The 26,735-nt window shown below is 38.2% G+C and overlaps 1 pseudogene; it reads left to right on the forward strand.

Annotated features, from left to right (window-relative positions):
- The window catches only part of LOC104779037, a 4,142-nt pseudogene extending 3,684 nt beyond the window's left edge, over window positions 1–458 (forward strand).

The following is a 26,735-nucleotide window of genomic DNA, read 5'->3' on the forward strand; positions in this document are numbered from 1 at the left end:
ATTTTGGAACTTCACGGTCTATAAGCGTTGATCAAACTCACCTGACAACTGCGGTTATAGGTACTCCAGGATATGTTGATCCCGAGTACTATCAATCCAGCCAGTTTACGGACAAGAGCGACGTCTACAGTTTTGGAGTTGTGCTTGTTGAGCTCATCACTGGCGAAAAACCTGTTTCTTTCCAGCGGTTTTGGGAAAACAGAACATTGGCCGCTTACTTCAATCTTGCCGTAAGAGAGAATAGAGTTTTCGACATTATAGATTCTCGAATAAGAAATGACTGTAAGCTCGGACAAGTCATGGTTATCGCAAACCTCGCAAAAAGGTGTTTGAATCTTAGCGGAAGTAAGAGACCAACCATGACTCACGTTTGGTTGCAATTAAAGAGTTCCAGACATGGAGATCTACAAACAGAGGTTGAGGTTAACACTAGCGATGATGATGATGATGACAATTAGCGTAGTGATCACTTTCCATTATTATAAATTTCGGTAAGTAAAATATATTGTGTAGTTTTGACGTGGCATCATCTACACATACTACTTATGCGATGCAGCTTATATTGAATTTTATATACTCTTATGATTATGATGACTGTGCTTAAAGTTTGCAACTTTTCTTCCCCCATAGCCATTATATTCTATTTATCATTTTCACATTCAGGAAACTGAAAAGGTCTACCTTTCAAAATTATTTCATTTGGCGAGTAGATGATGACATATTGTGTGTGTTTACATCACCTGATCGGTTCAGTTTATTGCAAATTAAATCTTGACTTTGGCATTGTTCTTCTTCTTTTAACAAGGAAGGTATATATCTCGAGTTTCACATACTCATGATGTTATCAAGTAAAGTGCCTTTATTTGTCTGTCTGAAACATGATGTTATGATATTATATATTAGAGATAGGCTTTGTAGTACATTTTAAATTGATTTTGCCATTTCATGTACACAAGACAATTTCTTCACTTGAGGTAGAGCTAGCTGCAGCTCGAGCAGCAAGATATGGTGGTGGAGATGGATCTCCAGCTGTTGCAAAATCAGAGGCAGACAAATTGAACAAGATTCGGCCTCAGATGTTCTTTGTGGTGGGAATCATGACTGCTTTCAGTAGCAGAAAACAAGGAGACTCGATAATAGGAATCTGGCTTCCTAAAGGTTCAACAAGAACAAACTAGCTCTTCTAGAGCTCCATATATAGCAGATGATGTGACAAAAGTGATTTAAAAAAGATAGATTGTTGCTTTACTTTTTACTTAGGCATGTGGAATACATGCTTGAATTGAAAATGCTTCTTAAACCAACTGATTTCTTCTTCAAGTGTCTCTATGTATTCCACTGTCTGGGTCACAAGACACCTGCATCCTATCTTACAACCCTTACTGTATTCAATTTCCTTAAAGAACATTTTCTCAGGCGGCGGTGGATGGGATTCATCTTCCTCTACATCTGAATCAATATCATCATCACCCGCAACATCATCAACCACATCATCATCAACATCATCAACATCATCATCATCATTATCCTCAACATCATCATCATCATTATCCTCAACATCAACGGCGCCAATTGAAACATGGATTTTTCTATCTTAACCTATGAATGAATGAATGATGACATGCAAACAAACAGACTTAGGCTAAGATGATCAAAATATATGCAAGATGTTTCAATACCCTTATGATGTTGTAGCATAAAGGATGTCAATCCATAAAGAGTGTGATATGTAAGCAGTCAAGATGTGATCAATGCATTCAAGTTAAGCCAAATATCAAGTTGATTTGTTTCTAACAACCTAATGACAATAATGAAATGCAATAAACTAAGGCAACTTAAGACAATACTAATGCTGAATTAAACTGTAGAACAAGTGCAATAAACAAGACTAAGCAGAATTAACTAATAAGCAGAAGAAAATATGAACAGAACAATGCATAAGCAAGAAAGTAAAATGGAGCTCGACCTAGCACTCGGTCGAGTGCATGGTCGAGTGGGAGGTCGAGTTGACAAGCGAATGAACAGAAACAGAGCAAATAATGAAAACAGAGCAAACAACAAGCAATTAACAATACTTAAACAGGGAAATCAATAAACAAAGAAAATCCTAAGGATGGATTCATGGGATGGACTCAAGCTATGGCTATCTAAATTGGTCAACAAACCTCAATCAACAATGAGCTATCTCTAGACAATGATCTTCTAATACATGTTAATCCATTCTCATGACAATAACAATCAAGCCAAGATACTTCTTAGACCTAGTTCTCACTAGCTATTACATATCAAAGCAGGCATTAAAACCCAGATCATCAATGTCAAAAATCACTTTAAACATCTAATCTATTAGCATGCTTCATGATAATCTCTAGCATTAGCCTTATCTAACAACTTAGACATTGGTGTGATGCTAAGAAGCTTAAGATCTATCCTTACCCTCTCGGTATAAGAATAGCATAGAGCATATCTAATCTAGAAGAGATATATAACAATCAAGCTTGACCAATCTAAACAACCATAACCTTTACCCAACCTAATCCATCCCTAAGATCCTAAGCCACTAATAAGATCTAAAAATCATCATGAAGAACACAAACCCAGAAAGTAATGAAACTATCATGATTAGAAAAATGAGATAAAGATGAACAATATTGAACAAAGAAGTGAAAGCAAATATTCAACAGATTCAAAGTTATGAAGGTTACAAATCTATGAAAATCTAGAGAAAAGATAAGAGATGATGCAATAAAGTAAAAGAAGCTAAAAATGGCAAAAACTAGGTTATGAGGTGTCTACATGGTCTCCAAGGTCTCTCTTCTTCGGCCACAAGTGCCAGCACATATATATAGTAAAGAGAGAGAAGCCCTAGTTAGCTATAAGACAAAACAGAGAGGCGGCGGTCAGCTCGACCATGTGCTCGGTCGAGTGGCATGTCCGTCAAGTAGCTTCAGTCTTCGATCTGGGATGATATATATTCAGTAAAATCCGTATTACTCTGTCACAACACCTCCGATTGACTTGAAACCGCCGACATTAGAAACTTAACGAAATTTCCTACAATTCTCGTGAAGGATGCGGAAGCTGAATCGCAACGGAAGATCTTCATTCGGATCGATCTTTGAGGAGCTCGATATGCATCCGACCGAGTACTCGACCGTGTGCATGCTCGAGTGCTGTTGTCGAGTGGACTTCTGAACCTTCCTGATACTCCCTATCCTCTTGTTTAGCTCCAGAAATAACAGCAAGTCCTTCCTTACCTTTTTAGAGCTCCATAATACCTAATAATACTCCAAATACAGAAATGTATGCAATGCATGCTTTTAAACATCCTAAGTGCATAGTTGGACAGAAATGGTGATAAATACTAAGGAATCACTTCTATATGATGCAAAACATGAACTAAACAAGACCTAAAATATGGTAAAATATAGTGACATCAAGCATCAATCGAGGCCATGGAAGGGCATCGATCGACATCACTATGTGGTTTGCTCCCGCATTAGTTCCAATTTCTCCAGTTCGATGCGATTTCATCTGAGAACCCTAGGGCTCGTGTATAGAAAGGAGAACTCGAAGCCTAGGGGGATTGGGAGTTTTTCGTTATAAAATTTTGAGAGAAGGAGAATTCTTTCAGAGATCATTTTGTAAGCGAAGGAGAGTGTTTATGTACCTATTTTGGGGTGTTCTGAGCATTAGAAAGAAGATCTGAGTGTGGGGTGACATTTGGAGGTTGCTAGGAGGCTTGGATCTTACTGTTCTTCATCAGTCTCAATCAAAACAAAGGTGAGTGAAGGACCATGGCTTATCTAAGCGATTAGATGTGTGTTTTGTGTGATTTTGTGTGACTGATTCCTTGTGTGCTTGTTTATGAGTGGTTTTCGTGGTGGTTGTGGCCTGTTGAGGTCAGTATTGGCATCACAGACATTGTAGCGACGGTTGGAGCCAAGAGAAGTTGAGAGATCGTGTTCGGCGATGCTTTGTGTGAATGCATTGATCGGTGCAAGGAGGGTTGTCGGTCAACGCAGGTAGAGATTTGGTTGAGACGCCAGGTATCATCGATAAATGCAAGGGGCGCATTGGTCGATGCAAAGGTGTTGCATCGATCAATGCAAGGTGTGCGTCGGTCGATGCAAAACGCAAAGGTTCAACGTCGATCGTGATGACGAGGAGTGTCAGTCGACACTAATGTTAGAGTTGTATGGTTTGCTTGTATTTGTGCATTGCCTGTGCTTGTCTTTTCGCTTGTGTATATAGCCCAATAGATGGGAGGATCAAAACACTAAGTATTTCAAGTAATACTCACGCATCTCATTGTTTTTGTGGTGCAGGTAAAACGAAAGTGAAATGTGAAATTATGGTGATGAGGAGGTTGATAATCTAGGGATTCACATGAGCACCTCATTTCAGCCGGAGGCTGACGGACAGACGGAGAGGACAATTCGAACTATAGAAGATTTGATTTGACTATGTGCACTCTATTGTCCGCGGATTGGGAAGGTAACTTGCCACTGGTTGAATTCTCCTACAATAATAGTTATCACTCTAGCATCAGCATGTCTCCGTTCAAAGTCATGTACGGAAGGCCGTGTCAAACTCTCTTTTGTTGGACAAAGGTAGGGAAGAGGATGAGTTTCAACCATGAGTTAATAGACGAAACAATAGAGAAGATCAAGTTTCTCGAGAGAATATGAAGAAGGCTCAAAATCGCCAAAAACGTATGCTGATCGGAAAAGGCGAGAAGTAGAGTTCGAAGTTGGAGATTGGGTGTACCTGAAGGTCACAGCCCAAAAAGAAAAGGATCAATTCGGGAAAGTTGGGAAGCTCGCGGTAAGATTCATATGTACTTACCAAATCGAGCAAAAAGTTGGTGAAGTAGTTTATCGTATAGCTATGCTGGAGGCCATGCGTTTGCACAAATTCTTCCATGTGATCCAACTCAGAAAACATTCTCCCAATCCATAGATTTGCCCTATAGTAAATGTGTTCTAGTTGATGTCACCGTCAACCAAATTCCAATTGAAAATCGTAAAAATCTTCACACATTGGGCTGAAGGTCTTGGTACCCAATGAGGACGTTACAATTTGTTAGCAGGGATCCCTATTCAAAAACGCGGCCGCGGAGACCGCTTAGGCGCCGGTTAAACGCTCGACGGCGGACCTCCGCCGCTATATTACTGAACTCAGATTAAAAATCGGGAAACAAAAAAACCTTATAAATTTTAATTTTTTTGGGCTAGACAAAAAAAACCTTATAAATTTTAAATTTAAAAATCGGGATACAAAAAAACCTTATAAATTTTAAAAATTTTAAACCTTATATTATGTCTCAAATCTATCATTTGTTTATTAAAATCAGTTGAATTCGATGTAAATTCAGTCCAAAAAAGGTAATAAAATGACTCACGGCATAGATTAGGATTGCAGGGAGGTTGAGGTTGAAGTCGTGCAGAGAATATTATTTTAAAATTACTATTTTGCCCCTCACTAATAGATTTGACAAAAATACATAAAATTGAGTTTCTGGTCATCAAACTCAGGTTTGGGTAACTTTTTAATACACACACAAACCATTAGACTAGGTTAGAATCTTTCGAACGTGTTACAATTTTATTATATATATAATAAAATCACTAAAAGTAGTCTCCGATTAATCTCCAGTTTAAATTCGATTTTCCGATTTAATCGTTAGGCAGTACCTCACCGTCCGACTAATGCCTAGCGATTTTTAAAACAAGGGCGGCGATGAATTGTAAACCTCCAATATAAGGGACATATGTAGAGAGATTAAAAAGAATTGATTTGGGGCCGAAATGCACTTATCTTTTTTGGGAAGTGATTGTCGAAGCTGTGCAAGTGAAAAAAATACATAGAAAGATGATGTGGTGATTTGTAGAGTCTTTAAAGCGTCCAAGACATAATAAATAGACCGTCGGATATAGATGAGCTCAAATACCATGGGGCTCACTAAGAATAGTGGGCCCATAGATTTGGGACAACTCAGAGGACTTGGATCGAAAATGTTGGGCCCAAAACCCTCTCTAACGACGTGCTTGAATTTTTTTGTTATAAGCCCATTTCCAGAAGAAGAACACGTGTCACCTGCTACACCAAAGCGATCGAGTTTAATAATACAAAAGAAATCCAGTTCGCCGAGCTCCACAAGAGCTTAGAGCTCTGGAAAACCGTGAACTCTCTAAGAGCTCGGGAGATCGAGGTGAATGACGAAGGAGTCTGCAGAAGGAAGGCCTAGAAGGAGAGCAAGTCAAATTCAAAACCAGGTATTAAGGGAGTAAATGCAGAATCAACACGGACACAGTAATGGAGAATCATCAAATTCAATGGCCTCACTAATTCCTTGTTTTTGTACACGGTGTACAGTACACCTAGAAAATACATACAAGTTCACTATTACATTCTTGCACTACTATATATACTTGTTATTTTCCACAATTTTTGAGGGGTCAAACCTCACGTTTTTTACTAAAATACTTAATTTTGGGATCCGAGAACTACCATGTATAGTTATGGCATATTGTAAAACTGTGTATGTTACAATTGTTGTGTTGTTTTGAAAGAGAAATATACATCCAAACTTTTTTATAAAGAAAATTCATAAAAAATTAACCTTAAAATATTTTTTTTGTTACATTTTATTTTGTTATATATTTTTTAAATTGGTAACGAATTTTTTTTGTTTGGCTGAGTGTGATTTACGCAATGAATTACAATTTGTGTGGTGAATTTATTCTTGATCATTTTGAACAGCCTTAGTTTATTTTTGGTTAAATTTAGCTAACACCACAAAAAAAATAAGACCATATGAACGGTTGTCGTAAAAAACAAAAAACAATATAAGGTCTTCACCTTTTTGCTTTTAGACTCATATTCATCCAAAAATATTTTAGTTCAAAAAATGAACAGTCTCTTAGTTTTTATTTTCGTTTTTGCTACGTCTTTTGTGTTAAATGAAGCGAAAGATTGCAACCACAATATGTTAGAAATTCGAAACAAACTCGGTCCTGGTCGTATTTTAAAAGTTAATGCAATGATTCACCGACTGCTCGTATTCACTGGTTAAAATTCAATGAGAAATACTTATTCCCACTAAGTGGAACTGGAGTGTCCACCATATATGGAGGTGTAGGTTAATTCACTGGCGTACAAAGGAATCGAAGGTTTATTATGAACTAATGGCAGAATTAGGACCCAAAGTCCCTCCATGTAAACATGGATTCCGCTCATGGATCGCTAAACTTAATGGGATTTACTATGAGCAAAATAAAGCTAAACCACAGATACGTTTGGTTGGATGGACTAAAAATGGCCAGTACTATCCAGAAAATTAATTGCTTTTCCTTTGTTTCCATGAACTGCTTTTCCTTTTCAGTTCTGGTTTCAAACTCACCCCATCTAATATATTGCAAATTACCATGAAAAATTATAAGTTTATTTGTGATATTTATGTACATGGTATACGTAATATGGGCTTTATAGTATATGTCAATCCTTTAACGTTTTTTTTTTGTATCATTGACTATTTTTTTGTTGGAGATGTACTCAGATGTTATACATTTTAGGTAATATTACCAGAATCTACAAATTTTATTTTTATTACTAGAATATTTCGGATATTTTCAAAATACCCAGCGTACCCTTGTTTTATGTTACTGAAAAACGTTATTACAAAAATGTTAATGCCACGTCAGACGCCACGTCAGAAATCGTTAACGTGTATTAAATAACTCAGCCGTAATGCGTTACAGAGGTAATGACGGCTGAGTAATAGGTATGTTGCATCTGATTTATTGAAAAACATTTGAGTAAGAGCGGACGGCTGACTTAGAGCATAACTCAACCAAGCGTTACGGCTGAATTATTGAAATATGGCTGAGTTATGCTCTAACTCAGCCGCCCTTACGGCTGAGTTTTCACCCGATGGTTGAGTTATCAAAATTTTGGCTGAGTTATCACTACGACACGGCTGAATTAACTTTTTCCGGCTAGCTGAGTTATGAAAAACGTCTAACTTATGAGATGTAGTTACGGCTTAGTTATGGTTATAAACTATAACTCAGCCGTGATACGCTGACGTATCGTGATGAGGATCCTATAAAATTCAATATCGAGTGTTGCCTCCCCTAATGTGTGATTCCTAACAAACAAATAAACACAAGTTAATATAATGTTAACAAAATCTGTGATTAACAAGGGTCTAAAGGGTCATACTCGGCTGTCTTTAAGTACCACAAAAGTTTTTTCAACTTCACCGGATCAACCGGTGCCAGAGGATCATATATTCAACCTTCAGGTACACAGTTCTTCCTCATGCACGTCAGTCCGTTGTCTCCAATATAAGAAAAAATCCTTGCTTGTGGAGCTTGTTGTGTATTCAATGCATGTCCATCCGGGGGACAGCTTAACACTCTCTAGTCTTAAAGCTTTAATTCTATCAAGCCTAATCTTTTCCTCCTCATCATCCTCAGATTCAGGTTCAAGGGTTCGTTTTCAGCCATAAACTGTTCTGTCATATCACATACACTACTGTCAGCAGCGTCGACACCAACGTTTGCATCAGCTTCAGCTTCTCCCTCATTCAAAACAGGTGCTACAAATTGCAACGGTCTCACGATAGTAGGCTTAGTAGTCTTTCTACCTCTTTTCTTTTGCTGATTATCTCCAACCTCCCCAGCTTTTGCCTTCTTTTCCGCCAACTCTTTAGCCTTCTTTTCCGCCAACTCTTTGGCCTTCTTTGCCGCCAACTCTTTGGCCTTCTTTGCCTCTATATCTTTGGCCTTATTTGCCTCTATTTCTTTGGCCTTCATTGCCTCTATTTCTTCGTCCTTCTTTGCATCTAATTCTTTGGCATTTTTCCTCGTGTAAGGTTGTTGTTTCGTAGCAGTTGGTTTCGTAGCAGCTGGAGACTTATCAATGAAATCAAGAAGATCATCTTTATTAAACTCTTTATTCAAATTGTTACTGACCCCAGCCAAACCACTGTCATCTACCTGTATAACATAGCGAAGACAATTAAAGATAATGATAACTCAACCTAAACATTTTGGAAAATCAGCCATAAAATTAACAAAAATCGGACATTACCGGAGGACTGTTGACAGAGTAGTTTTTTTTTGCATTTTTCCTGGAATTCCTGGTGGACCTTTTGGTGTCTGTAGTTTTGCCAAAAGGTCCGGTGGTACCAGGTCCTTTATTTTGAAATTTGAACACGCATCTGTCGTGTTTTGGTCAGTTTGCCCAACACCCATGGAAAGCACATGCTCTTTCATCTGTTTGAGCTCACTCTCAAAAAATCCAAGCCTGGCATTTCATTCATCCTCAATTCTATTCTATCTCCAATCTGCTTCTCCAGATTCACAGACATATTTGCAATGTTTTTATCAACGGTGTCAAACCTTGAGGTTAAATTAGACACCAACTCAACGAGAGTTCCAACCGACACATTTTCCCCAACATCTTCTTCCTCACTAGCACACTGAAACAAATACACAGACCGTCGTAAACAAGCTAACGAAAGATTACATATAATATAAACTCACTATACACCATATCACATACCTTTATTCCTTTCTTCTTCTTCTTCCTCTTCTGTGCAGCTCCTTCACCAGATTCACCGCCCTGACTGTTGGAAACTTCCACCTTCTGGACTTTCGGCTTCTTTGCGGTAGGTGATTCAGACTCAACAGCTGTTTTAGCTTTTAGCTTTTTCTTCTTATCACTCCCCTTAGCATCCCAAAAACCTTTAACAAACTTATCCTCAAGTATGTCTTGGATAAGGCAATCAAGTGCTTGGTCGTCTTCTTGATCTGGCCACGTATGAAATAGCTCGCTTACATCATCCTTCATAACCATTTTAGTCACACGCAGCTGTGACATAAGAGATTATGAAACCCATTAGTAAGTTTTAACTCAGTCATCTCTAAATCATAACTCAGCCATCACTAAATAATAACTCAGCCATCAATAAATAATAACTCAGCCTTTACAAATAATAACTCTGCCATCACAAAATAATAACACAGCCATCACTAAATCATAACTCAGCAATTACTAAACAATCACTCAACCACTAATAAACCTTACCTCACCAAGCGCTTTGATCGCTTCAGCAATTACTGATTCCATCGTTGAACGTGTACTGCTTCCACCCCATTGAAGCAACGGTATGCCACCATTTTCAGTTTTTGCATTCCCAAATCGTTCTCCAAAGCATTTGACTAACTCATACGCCCAAGCCTGTAACACAGGTGTAAAACCACTAAGGGTGTACGACTTTCCCATAGGCTTCAACATCTTTATAGAATCAACAAGAGCTTCAAATGCTGACCGACCCCACATATAAGTTTTCATGGCTTCATCATCAAAAACTATTTTCACACTTTCAAATGGTATTCTAGAGTTATGATGGGAGGCATAAAGTCCAATGGCTTGAAAACACAACAGCCCCAACCATTTACGAGGATTAGGGAACCATCCCTGGCACACTTTTAATCCTACCCTGAGTTCATCTAACGTTGGACCTTCCCCACCAGGCACTTTCAAAAGTCTGAAGAACTCTTTGTATTCCTCTTTAAGTTCAAACCTTTCTGTAGGCATTGGATCTATGTTCAACCCCGTGACATGAGCAAATTCATTCAGGCCAAACCTGATACGTTGACCACTGACGATAAACCAAAGCTCCTTCTTATGTATTTTTAACTGGTTACATAGTAGGAAATGTGCAATCTTACCATACCACACGAATTCACCATCAACTAGCTTAGGAATTATTCCCATAGGTAATTTCTTCGTTTCATCCAACGCATCCTTTCCTATTGATTCCCTAATCTCAGGAAAAGCAGTTCATGGAATTGTTATTAATTTGTTTACCATCTATAATAGACTTCTTTTTTGGGTAAAGTCTTGGGGGGTAATCCCTTGCTTGTTCTTCAGAAATAACCTTAGCCATCTGATAAATATAATTCAGCAGTAAAGCATAAAATAAATCAGTCAAAACATATGACAAACTCAGCCGCAAAGCATTTAATAACTCAGCCACAACTCAGTCACAAATACATAACTCAGTCGTAAAACATAAAATAACTCAGTCGTAAAACATAAAATAACTCAGCCCGTCAATACATAACTCAGTCGTAAAGCATAAGATAACTCAGCCCCAAATACATTGTTAACCATAACTCAACCGTAAATCGTAAAATAACTCAGCCACAACATCAAGCACACTCAGCCACATGCATTAATAAATCATAAATCAGTCGTAAAGCATAGAGTAACTCAGCCATCGATTTGAATAGATCTAACAAATCAGCCATCATATGTAAATAACCGATGGTGACAATCAGCCGTAAACTATCGATAAAAACCCTCAATCATCCGCAAAACTCAAAAATAAAGATTCGACACATACCAGAACTCGAAAACGAGTCAGCTTAGACGGAAACAAACAAGACATCAACGACAAAGAGAGAGAGAGAGTGAGAGATGATATCAAGCGAGGACGGCGAGATATGACGGCGAGAGAGTAGAGAAAGACAGAATGTCGCCGGCGGAATTAGGGTTCGCCGACGAGAGAGAGAGAGATTTCGCCGACGAGAGTGAGAGAGAGTTTTTTTTTCGCGGTTTGTGAACAGTGGAAACTGTTTACTTTCCCTCTCTTCTGATATATAAAAAAAAACTGTTGATTCTGAGAAAAAACTGTTTAAAGACGTGAAAAATCGAGAATGATGTGTATTTTAATTTGTTGATGTGTATTTTTTTTTATTTTTTTAATCAAAATGGAAAAACTAAACCCAAGGGATAAATTGTAATTACACCTAGGGCACTAAACATTTGAACAATTTTTAAAAAATTGTTAGATACGAGGAATAAACCAACTTTTGAACAACATTCCAGTAATTCTTTCTTCGTTGTTGGGTTTGTACCTTTGTTTGTTTCTTACTTGTTTGTCTAAGTGGAGAGAACTTTTAAAGTAACCATAAAAATAAATGAAGAAAAACGCGAGATGATGCAGCTTTTCCATGTTTAAACAAACTCATCTAAAACATTGATTCTAGTATATTTCTGAATCATATATGGCGAGATGTAAAGTCATTGCACCAACATTCTCAAACTTGTCAACTTTTTCATCTTCGTATTACTTTTGATTTCTTGTTATGTCATCATAACTAACCTCAACCCAAATTAATGTCTATAGAAACTCCAAATTTTAGCATGCAGACTTTTAACAAATCTTCATGTTTATGCTTCAACAACATGGTGTTCCATAACATTTGTAACTCATAAATAAATGGTTGGGAGAACACATCAAATGATCTCAAACATTAATCTCCAGGATGCTCGATGGTTTCTCCGCTACTATAAGTTTTGCTCGCATCCATTATATATTTTTGAGATTTCTACAAAAAAATATAGAGATGATATTTCTCGCATATAAGTTTTGCTCGCATATTTTTGAGATGATATTTTATGATCTCCGCTGCTATAAGTTTTGCTCGCATATTTTTTATCTTTCTTTCGGCTTACCAACTTTGACAACCATGGTTTAGAAGCTTCATTTGAGTAGGTATGATTTCATCATCCATCATTCAATGATTTTGGAATTATTAAATGAATGATGTGTACGTCTAACAAAATTATATCCTTCATCCAATATAGTATATATTATGGATTTATTGCTTTTAATTATTAAAAAAACTATTTATTTTCTAGATAATAACTTTTTCGTTTGTTTTATTAGTTGAGCGTATAAGCTAATTGATGTGTGTAATTTATTCTCTCACATGTACCACGGTCTACGGATTTGAGAGGTTGCGATTCTGAGAGCGGTAGAGGAGATGATAAGTTCTCGTAGGAGATGATTAGCTATTTGGAGGGGATGAGTAGTTCCCCTGATATTGATATCTCGAGGGTGACGATCTGAGAGTGAAATGGTATAGCTCGAGGACGACGGTTTGAGAGTGCAGGCGGTGCAGTTAGAAGGTTGCGACCTGAGAATGGATGAGTGAGGGAGCAAATGATGTCTAGAACGTGGATATAAGCATAATGACTAGATGTAAACCTTGGAGGTCAGAAATGATCTCGGGTTTTGGGTTGTACTGGCCAGTGAGGTCAGGATGTTGTGGATCGTTGGGTCAGGTTATGGTCTGCATCGTTGCAATGATTGTTGGAGGTGTTTGGCAGATAGGTTGCAGTGGTTTCAGGTTCGAGAACGAATCTATTGTTAGATGGGCTGAATTGTAATGCCCGTGAACCGAGTTTCGGTCTCGTAGGTTGGTGTCGACCAACATCAAGGCGGTGTTCATGGAAGAAGATTCTACAAATGTGATGTTCATGGCTTTGTTTCATGGGTTGATGCTGAGAAACTGATAACATCATTATTTTACCCATTTTGGCTATAGCTTTCATATGCATTTAGGAAGAGTTTGCCATGTCAAGGCTTTCATGTTTATTATCAAGTATTTTAGGTTTCAAGAAGGTTTTACCGGTTTTAAGACAAAAATGACCAAAAGACAAGGGAAATACATTTCATGACAGATTCAAAGCTTTACAGTACGAGACACTCTTGAAGAACTTCCAGAACTCACATTTTGACAAGCTTGATATCTATGGAAAGATGAAAGAGTATATTTCTCCTCGAAGTGAAATCAAGTTATTGATTTTCTACAATTGGATGATATGCTCAATTTACCAGAACGTGTCACAGACCAGCGAGAAGACAAGCTTGAAGCCAAGCGACGGCCTGATCAGCAACGTTCATGGCGGCCCTGTCTAGAGCAGTCAAGATAGCCCAAAAACGTCCTTCTCCGCCCCTTGCCATGAACTCAACATCTAAAGACGAATTTTACCTTAAAATCCCTAAGAGAGCCAAACTCGATAAATACTCATCTAAGCCTTAGGGTTCATTGTGTAATCTTTTGTGTGAAATCATTAGAGCAGCCTAGAGATGACCAGAAGAGAAGCAGCCGACGACCAAGAGCCCTATCTTGTCCCTTTCTCGACGCCCTTTGAAGGATCATCAAACTCTTTCTCTTTATCTTTCTTTTGTTCGTTTGATACTATGTCTTTAAAGGGAGAAGAAGTACATCTTGTACTCGATTCAAGAATTAATATCTAAATCCTTTTTCTCCATTCATTCTTTTATGTTTATGAATTCTTTAAACCTTGTATTACTTAAGGGAGGAGTCTTGTTCGATGTATACCAAGTCCCAAGGCAAGAAGTAAAATCCGGTAAGTCCTTTCAAAGCTAGAGACAATGCAGGATCAACTTAATGTTCTCGTTGGTCCATGAGTATAAAATAGGTCAATTGAATTCTTCAATACACATCTCCTCACAATTAAAACCTAATATGCACTCAACCACGATCTAGTGGTATCGTCGTAACACTTCAGGGTCGAATCCACAGAGACAAAGAAATTGCACTTTGAAACTATGAATATCAAATATAGCTAAGGCAAAAAGAGGAAGTTTGTGAATCAAGTAACTAATTGATATATCATGGTTTTTGTGGTTTTTAACCATGGTATAAGTGTGGTTTTTGAGTCTTTTGATTTGTTTTCTAGGTTGTTTTTAATCTTGATAGGTTTAGATACTAATTGGCATGAATGGAACACAAAGGATCTAAAAAAGGATGATTTGAAGCATAATCAAAGCATGAAGGCTGATCAACGAAGCTGGGAGACGAGATCAAGACTATGCATCGACCGATGCACTCTCAGCATCGATCGATGCAGTCCCTAAAAGCCGAATCGGAAGTTTTCTCCACAAGCTTTAGAAGATTCACAAAATTTGCCCAAGTTTCCCTTATTTGCAATTAAGGTCCAAGACGTGTTTTAGAGTATTTATAGGATTTTTATGGTCATTGTTAAGACCTAAGTTTTTCTCTAGAGAGTTTTATTCTCCAACCTTATTGAAGAGAAGATATATTGAGAGCTTTGGGAGAGATAGATCTGATTTCATCTGTAGAGAGAAGATTCTTGAACTCCCTTCTTACTCCTTAATTCCAATTGATTATTATTCAGAAAAAATGTTTTGTTCGTCATTAAATATGTCTGAGTAGTATGCTTGTTAGGTTTAGGGTTTTTCATAGGGGTTTTATGGTTTATTAGATCTGTTATTTTTAGGGTTCATTATCTTCTGTGATCTTCATCTTAGGTTGTTCTTCATATTGATTCTTGACTGATCACCTAGAATTTACCCCTTGGTTTTAGTTTTGATATAAGAATATAATTGATTTTCCTGATAAAATATTTTGATGAACAAAATTATTTCTTGCAAAGAGATTTAATTTAATAATTTTGTGAACAATCTAAACTTGTTTTTAAAGCTGATTTTCAACCTTGAATTTTGCAAAGAGATTTAGATTTTCTGGTTTTAAATTTAGATAATATTTGCAGTGAGAACTGATTTATTTTACAAAAGAGTTTAGAGTTCTAGATCTGATTTTAATTGCTTGAATCCTATTTAATTATTGATTTAATATTTTATAATTTCCTGAGAAATTCCCTGGACCTAGCGTTTTTAATTCCTGAATTTACAACACTTTTTAATTCTGTTTCTGCATTGTTTTTAATTTAATATTTTGATTTAGCATAATTAAAAGAATAATAAATCTATTGTGTGATCTAGAGTCTCTGTGGATTCGACCCCTAGAGTATTACAACTGCAAGGCTGTTAGTACCATTAGGGTATTACAATTTGAGCATTAGATTAAAGTCTTTGATTTAGCATAATATTTTGATTCACCATTAGATTAAAGTCTTTGATTTTGTCAAGATTTTTATTTTTCTATTTTACTCACACGTTTTTGTTTCTTTTCTCTTGTGTGTTTCAGGTATATGCCTAATCCCAACATCAGGAAAAATCAAACAGGTCCGACCTTGAATCTTACAAACCAAGAGTTAGGAAGACTAGAGCGTGACAACAAGAAAGCAGCCAAATCAGCAAAGATGGTATACCCAATTATATTGAGACCAGATGCGGCTGGAGTTTTGAGGGACCAAGAGGGTCATGTGCGCAACGAACAAGGCCAAAAACTTGATGCTGACGGACGTGTCATTCAGGAAGAACTCGTCGTCGTTGATGAGAATGCAGATGGTGTCGATCGACGCAACGATGGCATCGATCGACGCAACCAGGAAGGCATCGACCGACGCAACCTTGGCGTCGAACGATGCAATGCCCGAGCCGATGCGGAGAATGTTCAGAGGCGACGGGTCGACAATGGAGAGCTTGTCAAAACTCTTGCGGATTTCAACAGGCCAGACTTGTTCTATGAGAACAGCTCCGCAATTGTCCCTCCACCATTTCCAAGGAATGATTTTGAGCTGAAGCCTGCTTACTTCGCTCTTGCTGGACAAAGGCCATTCCAGAACTTGCCGCATGAGAAGCCTCTAGACCATATTGAGTATTTTGAGGATATAGACACAAGTATCAAAGCTAATGGTGTCACAGAGGACTATCTCTACTACAAGCTTTTCCCCTACTGTCTTGCTGGGGAAGCTTCTCATTGGCTAAGGCAACTCAAACCAGGATCTCTGACAACCTGGCATGAAATCAAGGTGGCATTCTTGAATTACTTCTATGATGATGCCATGTCTGATGAGCTGAGGATTAAGCTCTCCACCTTTAGACAAGGACCAGCTGAATCTTACAAAGCTGCTTGGGTAAGGTTCAAAGCATACCAGAGAGCTTGTCCGCATCATGGGTTCTTAGAGGTGCAGCTGATCAATATCTTCTTTAGCGAGATTGACGGGAGGTATCAGATGGCTTTGGATGCTGCAAGTGATGGAAACTTCAAGAAAAGGTACCCAGATGAGGCTGAAAAGTTGATAGAAAGGTTAGCATCAAGCAACAATACCAAAAATGCAGACTTAGAGCGGAAAAGGGCACATGAAGGGTATGATTCAAATCAGTTTGCTACAGTGAATGCCAAGTTGGATACAGTGCATAACCTTCTTGTTGGGAAGAAGTCAGTCCATTTTGCTGAAGATGTTTAGATCTTTGAACCAAAGCCACAGAATGTAGAAGAAGATGTCAACTTTGTGTATGGTAATCAAGGCCAAAGGTTTGGAAATCAGCAAGGCAACAAGTCTTTCAGTGGAAACAACCAGCGCTATCAGTCTAGTTTTACAGGTTACATTCCTAATCAAGATTATCAGAAGCAACAGCAGAGCAGTGGTTACACCAGGACCTATGGCAACTCTTCTTACCAATCTCCTCCTCCTAAGACAACTGAAAGTAGGATGGAAGCAATGCTTGAGCAGATCCTTCAAGGGCAGGAACAGTTGTCAGTAACATTCAATAGGAAGATTGACAATGTCTATACTGAGCTTACTGGAAAATTTGATTCATTGAATATTCAAGTTAAAAAGCTGGAGAGCCAAGTTGCACAAACCGCTGGAGCTGTGAAAAGGCAAGAAGGGTTCTTACCAGGAAGAACTGAATCCAACCCTAAGCACTCTTGCAATGTTGTGACTTTAAGGGGTGGCAAGCAATTATAGTCTGAAGCTGAGAAGAAGAAGAGAGCCAAAGAATTGCAGGAACTGATCAATGAGGATGATGAGTTTGACGATCCGGAACCAGAATCGACCGATGCAGCTGCAAAGCATCGATCGACGCAACCCTTAGTGGCTGAGGAGGAATTGGCTTTGCCAGACAGCATCGACCGATGCAACTCAAGCATCGACCGATGCAACTCAAGCATCGACCGATGCAATGTCCAGACCGAGAAGGAAGTTATGAAAGCTCCAATTCCAGTTGTTGAGAGAGTGTACAAGCCTAAGGTTCCTTTTCCCAAGAACCCAAGGAAGTTTAAACAGGAGATTTATGATGCTAAGTGTAAGGCTATGATGGATAAACTTATTGATGAGCTGCCCTTGATTGATGCAGTTAGAACTTCTCCAATGCTTAGGAGATATGTCAAGAGGATGGTAACCAAGGATTTGAATGCTGAGCAAGGAGTTATGATGATTTCAGCCCAAGTTAGTGCCATCATTCAGAAAAAGATCCCAGAAAAACTCCCTAATCAAGGTAGTTTTATTCTTGATTGTACAATCTTCAATGAGAGGTTTGCTAGATCTTTGTGTGATCTTGGTTCTAGTGTCAACTTAATGCCTAGATCAGTAGCACTCAGCCTTGGGATGACAGATTTCCAACCCACCAAGATTACTCTTATACTTGCTGACCGTTCATTTCGCATTCCTGATGGTATTCTTGAAGATGTTCCAATTAAGATTGGTAATTGTTTGATACCTACTGATTTTGTGGTCTTGAAGTATGAAGAAGAGCCTAAGAATCCTCTTATCTTGGGAAGATCATTTTTAACCACTGCTGGAGCTATTATTGATGTCAAGAAAGGACAAATTGGCCTTAATGTTGAAGATTTGCAGATGCATTTTGACATGGATAAGCTGGTTAAGAGGCCAACAATAGATGGTCAAACTTTCTATGTGGATACATTGTCTAATCTTGCTGAAGAGATTTTCAAAGAGCTGCATCCTGAAGATCCTCTTGAGAGAGCATTGGTCGCTTCTACTGAAGAAGCTGAGCATTTTGATGACATTGCTGCTGGGTATGTCAAGCTACTAGATGCTAATGAACAAGTGAAGAAGTTGGTTGCACAAGAAGAATTGGTTGGTACTTCTTCACAAGCTGAGAAACTATCAGATTGGAGCCTTGAGAAAGCTCCAAAGCTAGATCTTAAGGCACTTCCTGCGGGGTTAAGGTATGCATTTCTAGGTGAAAATTCTTCATATCTTGTTATTGTTAATGCTTCCTTAAACAATGCAGAGCTCACTTTATTGCTAAGCAAGCTGCGCAAATTTGGCAAGGCTCTTGGCTATTCTCTTGATGATATTTCAGGGATTTCTCCGGACTTGTGCATGCATAGGAGGCTAAATCCGAATTTGCAAGATGTTGTCAAAAAGGAGATCATGAAATTGCTGAATGTCGGGATTATCTACCCAATTTCTGATAGCAAATGGGCTAGTCCAGTTCATGTTGTTCCGAAGAAAGGTGGAGTTACAGTGGTGAAGAATGACAAGAATGAGCTGATTTTGACACAGACAATCACCGGACACCGGATGTGCATTGATTACAGAAAGCTGAATGCCGCAACAAGGAAATATCACTTCCCGCTGCCCTTCATTGACCAGATGATTGAGAGGTTAGCTAACCACCCATACTACTGCTTTTTGGATGGTTACTCCGGGTTTTTCCAGATTCTTATTCATCCCGATGACCAGGAGAAGACAACTTTCACTTGTCCATATGGTACTTTTGCATATCGTAGAATGCCTTTTGTTCTCTGTAATGCTCCTGCGACATTTCAGAGATGTATGATGTCCATCTTCATAGACATGATTGAAGATTACATGGAGGGTTTCATGGATGATTTTTCTGTTTATGGGTCTTCATTCAAGAGCTGTTTGGATAATCTCTGCAAAGTGCTAGCTAGATGTGAGGAGAAACACTTAGTTCTTAATTGGGAGAAATGTCATTTTATGGTTAGAGATGGTATAGTGCTTGGTCACAGGGTTTCAGAGGCTGGTATTGAAGTGGATCGCACTAAGATAGAAGTGATGACAGGTATTCAACCACCAAATAGTGTGAAGTTGGTAAGGAGTTTTCTTGGACATGTCGGGTTCTATAGACGCTTCATCAAGGATTTCAGTAAAATAGCTAGACCACTTTCAGCTCTATTATGCAAGGATGTCAAATTTGAGTTTACTGATGAATGTCGTTTAGCCTTTGAACGGATTAAGCAAGAGTTAGTGAGTGCTCCAATTGTTCAACCACCATATTGGGATTTACCTTTTGAGGTAATGTGTGATGCCAGTGATTTTGCAGTGGGAGCAGTGCTAGGACAGAGGAAGGATACAAAACTTCATGTTATTTACTATGCTAGTAGAACACTTGATGATGCTCAAAGGAATTATGCAACAATAGAGAAGGAGCTGCTAGCAGTAGTGTTTGATTTTGAGAAGTTTCGTTCTTACTTGGTTGGATCAAAGGTAATAGTTCATACAGACCATGCTGCACTCAAATACTTGATGCAGAAAAAGGATGTCAAGCCAATGATACTACGATGGATTCTTTTTCTTCAAGAATTTGACATTGAGGTTAAGGACAAGAAAGGGATAGAGAATGGAGTAGTTGATCATTTATCCAGGATTAAGATAGAAGATGAGGTTCCAATTCATGATTCACTGCCAGAGGAGAATGTCTACTTTGTTGATATTGGTTCTCAAGCTACACTGTTGCAGTCTTGGGAACTTTTGCAGAGTCGTGGCAATGCATCGATCGACACAGCTGGTGCATCGATCGATGCTGAATCTCGATGCGAACAGGACTTGGCAATTGCATCGACCAATACATCATTACGCATCGATCGACGCTTGGTTCAGGAATCGTCGAATTGCGAGTTTGACGACGACGTAGCTGCTGTCACTACTTCTGATCAACCGTGGTATGCTGATTTCGCGAATTACCTTGCTGCTGAGGTGGAACCAGACAAGTTTACAGGATATGCTAAGAAGAAGTTCTTGAGAGATCTTAGGAGATACTATTGGGATGAACCTTACTTGTATAAGTATTGTTCAGATGGAGTTTACAGTAGATGTCTAGCTGAGACTGAAGTTCCTGATGTGCTATTTCATTGTCATGGATTTGATTATGCTGGACATTTTGCTACCTTCAAAACAGTCTCCAAAGTTCTTCAAGCGGGGTTCTGGTGGCCAACAATGTTCAAAGACGCTCATGATTTTATCTCGAGATGTGATGCCTCTCAGCGGAAGGGTCAAATCAGTAAACGGCATGAGATGCCACAAAACTTCATTCTTGAGGTTGAAGTGTTTGATTGTTGGGGCATTGATTTTATGTGACCATTCCCTTCTTCTTACAAGAACAAGTATATCCTTGTAGTTGTTGACTATGTCTCCAAGTGGGTGGAAGCTATTGCAAGTCCCAAGAATGATTTTGCTGTGGTTTTTAAGTTGTTTAAGACCATCATCTTTCCACGGTTTAGAGTGCCTCGGATTATTATTAGTGATGGAGGTAAGCACTTTATTAATAAAGTGTTTGATAAGTTGTTGAAGAAGTATGGAGTTCAACATAGAGTAGCTACTCCATATCATCCCTAGACTAGTGGTCAAGTTGAGGTTTCTAACCGCCAAATCAAAGAAATCCTTGAGAAGACAGTGGGAGTTACAAGAAAGGATTAGGCTGCCAAGTTAGATGATGCACTTTGGGCATATCAGACTGCATATAATACACCACTTGGCACTACTCCTTTTCATCTGCTTTAAGGGAAAGCATGTCATTTTCCAGTGGAGTTAGAGCACAAAGCAGCATGGGCTGTTAAACTGCTGAATTTTGATGCCAAGACAACTTCTGAGAGAAGGTTGGTTAAGCTGAATGAGTTGGATGAGTTTAGACATCATGCATTTGAGAACTCTAATCTATATAAGGAGAGAACCAAGGCTTATCATGATAAGAAGATCATCTCCAGAAATTTTGAGCCTAATGACCAGGTACTTCTGTACAACTCTCGCTTGAAGCTGTTTCCAGGTAAGCTTCGTTCTCGCTGGTCCGGGCCATTCACTATCCAAGAAGTCCGCCCTTATGGAGCTATTGTGCTGCTGAACTCCAAGGGAGAGAAGTTTACTGTCAATGGACAGAGGGTGAAACATTATTGGGCTAATGCCGGGATACTAGACAGACACATTGTGCATTTGGATGATGCAACTTCTGCCTAATCTGTTGCCAAGTCAAGCTAATGACTTAAAACAAGCGCTGAGTGGGAGGCAACCCACTGGTAGGATTTAATTATTTTTTTTTAGTTTTTTATTTTATTTTTAGGATTTACTAACCTATTAATTTTTAGTTTTGAGTTTAAGTGATGCAGAAATCGTAAAAAAATTAACCATAAGTGTTTTGCATCGACCGACACAGCTGATTCATCGGTCGATGCATCGCTCGACGATGTTAAAGGATCGAAGGATTAATGGGCTGATGGGTTTGAGGGAGTTTAAGTTCCAAGAGAGTTTGTAGATGTTTCGCATCTCTGGTCTTACTTCGGTACAAGCAATTATGATTCCCGACGTTCCACTATAACTGATGTGAGGCATCCAGTGATCAGGTACATTTTTAGGGCCATAGCCAACACTATTTTGTGTAAGATGGAACCTGAGAAGATGAGAGTGACTGAGTTGGAAATGATGGCATATGGGGTTTACGATTTGATTGCTGAGGATGATAGCTGGGTTGACCATGAGAGGGTTAACTATGGTGCAGTGTTTGCGTCCCACTTGATCTCTCTGAAGGTCAAGGCTTTTGGGCATGGGAAGAAAGAGTATGTTGAGAGTCTGCTTACTCCTATTTTTCAGCGACTGCATATTGCTACTAACTCTGTCTCCATTTGTACGGAGAGGTGAGTTATTGATGAGGAGCATTTGAGGAACTCCAATTGGATGAAGAGGGAGATGCTATGGCGTTTTAAAGATTCTACCGGTATTCATGATTAGATTGCCACGACCATACCTCACCACTATTGGAGAGGATGCAGAGCAGTTACGTTTTCTTCCTCCTGCCGCTGATTTAGTTACACCATCTTCCCGCCGCCAGAGCACTGCTGCTGCTGATGAGCCACCTGCTGATGGTTTTTCTGCTGATCACCCTGCTGGGAGTTTTGAGATTGGTTCTTCATTTGGGACTGCAGCATTTGAGTTTCCTGCTTTTCCTGAGCCTCCACAGCCTTCTCGTACCATGAGTCAGGGAGACTACCAGGAGTACCAGACATCCACCATGCGTACCTTCTGGAACGCGATTTCTCGATTGTCTCGTTGCCGTTGCTTTCTTCCTACTAGGCGCAGATCCCGTTCTCCTCCCCTTGGTGGAGCGAGTGGTAGCAATGCTGATCTTGCTGATGGTGATGCTGATCCTGAGGCTTGATCCTACTTCTGTTTACGGTTTCTTTTATCCTTTTTCTTTTTCACTTTGAGTCATTTTTATTTTTCCTTGAGTCAGTTTGTTATTTGTTTCAGATTGAACTTGTATTGCATTATGAACCATTATCTATCATGTTGCATTTAATGTTGTGTTTGAGTGATTCTTAACAGAGCTGACTTCCATGAGAAAAACACAACTAACATGCAACTAACAAGGATTCAGAGTCGGAGAACATTGGACGATGTTGCATCGATCGATGCAATATTTTGCATCGGTCGACACAAAGGCTAACAGTTGGTAACACGAATCTGGTTCATTTGTTCACTACTTTTTCAATTTGATTTTTCTTTCTTAGTCAATCTCATGCTAGATAACACTCGGGACAGTGTTGTTTAAGTCTGGGGGAGGCTAGTTACTAATGGTTTTCTTTCTTGTGTCAGTTGTGTCTGTCAAAACCATATTTTTGAGTCAAATTTTTCTTTTTGGAATTATGATCTCTAACTAGTGGTTTCTGTTCTTTGGCTAACACTCTTATGAATCTTGATTATGCTTGATCTCAGAACTGAAGTTTGAAAAATCTATGAGTTGTATCAACAATCCCGAAAGCCCTTATCCAAAGGATATCTGGTTAAACTAATGTTGTCTCAACTTTTATCAGGATTTTAACCGGACTTAATCTCTTACTTTGGGGTTGGAAATCAGTGGACTAGACTTCTTCTTCGGGCCATAAAAGACAGTGCAATTTTTCAAAGTATGTCTCCCCTCTCTCTTTCCTTCAGTACTTCAAAAAAAGAGGGAAAAAAAAGATGAGATGATTTTGATCAGTTTTAAGGGGTAGGTAAATTACCTGTGATCCCATTATTCTACTCTTGAGTTAAATGATCACACAAAGCTTGGAAGCGAGGGGTAGGTAAATTACCGATGACCCCGGTATTCGCTTACACCTTTGATTTAAAAAAAAGAGAAAGAAGAAAAAACAATTTGGATGTGAGAAAAAGGAGAGGAAAGGAGATGTAAGAAGAATGTCTTGGCCTAAAGAGAGTCCATATGCCACTGATTGATACACCAAGGTAAGAATTCACCTGTACTTGCTTTAACTTATGTAATGAGATGACAATGGTGAGACTAGAGATTCCAGAGGATTGTGAGATTTGAGTAAGGAATGTTGATGCTTTTCAAATGACAAAGTATATGAAGTAAGTTCTCAAGATCAAGGCGATGAAGAGTGCGAAATACAGTTACCTGCAGTTGAGTGAATTCCATGTTTTCAAACCTCTTTCCCAGGCCTAAGATTCTATTTTGCTTGAGGGCAAACAAAAGCTAAGTCTGGGGGAGTTGATATATCATGGTTTTTGTGGTTTTTATCCATGGTATAAGTGTGGTTTTTGAGTCTTTTGATTTGTTTTCTAGGTGTTTTTAACCTTTACAGGTTTAGATATTCATTGGCACGGATAGAACACAAAGGAGCTAAAAAATGATGATTTGAAGCATAATCAAAGCATGAAGGCTGATCAACGAAGCTGGGAGACAAGATCAAGACTATGCATCGACCGACGCACTCTCAGCATCGATCGATGCAGTCCCTAAAAGCCGAATCGGAAGTTTTCTCCACAAGCTTTAGAAGATTTACAAAATTTGCCCAAGTTTCCCTTATTTGCAATTAAGGCCCAAGACGTGTTTTAGAGTATTTATAGTATTTTTTGGTCATTGTTAAGACCAAAGTTTTTCTCTAGAGAGATTTATTCTGCAACCTATTTGAAGAGAAGAGATATTGAGAGCTTTGGGAGAGATAGATCTGATTTCATCTGTAGAGAGAAGATTCTTGAACTCCCTTCTTACTCCTTAATTCCAATTGCTTATTTTTCAGAAAAAATGTTTTGTTCATCATTAAATATGTCTGAGTAGTATGCTTGTTAGGTTTAGGGTTTTTCATAGGGTTTTTATGGTTTATTAGATCTGTTATTTTTAGGGTTCATTATCTTCTGTGATCTTCATCTTAGGTTGTTCTTCATATTGATTCTTGATTGATCATCTATAATTAATACTTTAGGAAAATAAATTGATATGAAAATATAATTGATTTTCCTGATAAAACATTTTGATGAACAAAATTATTTCTTGCAAAGAGATTTGATTTAATAATTTTGTGAACAATCTAAATTTGTTTTTAAAGATGATTTTTAACCTTGAATTTTGCAAAGAGATTTAGATTTTCTGGTTTTAAATTTAGATAATATTTGCAGTGAGAACTGATTTATTTTACAAAAGAGTTTAGAGTTCTAGATCAATAATTAAATAATCCTATTTAATTATTGATTTAATATTTTGTAATTTCCTGAGAAATTCCCTGGACCTAGCGTTTTTAATTCCTGAATTTACAACACTTTTTAATTATGTTTCTGCATTGTTTTTAATTTAATATTTTGATTTAGCATAATTAAAAGATTAATAAGTATATTGTGTGATCTAGAGTCTCTGTTGAGTCGACCCCTAGAGTATTACAACTGCAAGGTTGTTAGTACCATTAGGGTATTACAATTTGAGCATTAGATTAAAGTCTTTGATTTAGCATGATATTTTGATTTAGCATGATATTTTGATTCACCATTAGATTAAAGTCTTTGATTTTGTCTAGATTTTTATTTTTCTGTTTTACTCACACGCTTTTGTTTCTTTTCTCTTGTGTGTTTCAGGTATATGCCTAAGCCCAACACCAGGAAAAATCAAACAGGTCCTACCTTGAATCTTACAAACCAAGAGTTAGGAAGACTAGAGCGTGACAACAAGAAAGCAGCCAAATCAACAAAGATGGTAAACCCAATTATATTGACACCGTTCTAGAACTCAAATCACGGTTGTAAAGCTAACCTACTCCCGCAGCGTTAACTATCTATGCAATGAATTTAATAAACCCTAAACCGTCGTTTAGATCTACCAAACCAAGCAAGCAATAACAAGTTCAAGTTTGATTAGTTCACAAGGTGTCTTAACTTCAACTTTTGTTGGCTAAGGATCACCTTGCTCACCTATGTTCTTTTCAAGCAACTCAACAACACTTTCGGTGCCACGATGAATTAAACCTAAAATCGAAAACTATGTAGCTAATCTAGTTCAAGCATTAAGAACAATAATAGATGAAGAACAAAATAGATCAACCCCAAATCTAGAACACCATCGTTAGAGAATCATAAACCCCTTTGAATTCTGAAACCCAATAGGATAACTACTCAGACATGGAAATAAAAGAACAGCAAATCAATGATGAAGAAAACATAATTGAATTGCAAAATAAAGAAAAAGGGTTCAGAATTCTATTCCAAAATGTTGTTAAAGAGGATAAGAGATCTTCTCCCAAGCTTACAAGTACTCAAAAGCTGTGTAGAATAAAAGTTGTCTTTCTAGAGGTGGAGACTCGTGCTTAAATACTAAAATAAAACCCTAAAAGTCGGTTTAAAACAAAAAAGGAAAATTTGCTTCGGGTACGGGACAGTTCGATCTCGAATGAGGATCAGTCGATGCTTTTTCTGTGTTTGCTCCATCTGCTTGCTAGTCCGACCAGTCTTCACCAAATTTGCTCCAGATGTATATTTTCATTCCCAAAACACTCAATTTCCTTCCAAAGTAATCTAGAACCTGTACTGACTCGCAAAAGACTAAAAATACTCTAAAAGCACACTTTGAATCAATAAAAGACTCAAAACAAATGTAAAAACTATGGTTAAAACCTACAAAATAAAGACACATCAATTCCTCAGACTTGAATCTTTGCTTGTCC

This window comes from Camelina sativa, chromosome 3, assembly GCF_000633955.1.
Source record: "Camelina sativa cultivar DH55 chromosome 3, Cs, whole genome shotgun sequence".
NCBI lineage: Eukaryota > Viridiplantae > Streptophyta > Magnoliopsida > Brassicales > Brassicaceae > Camelina > Camelina sativa.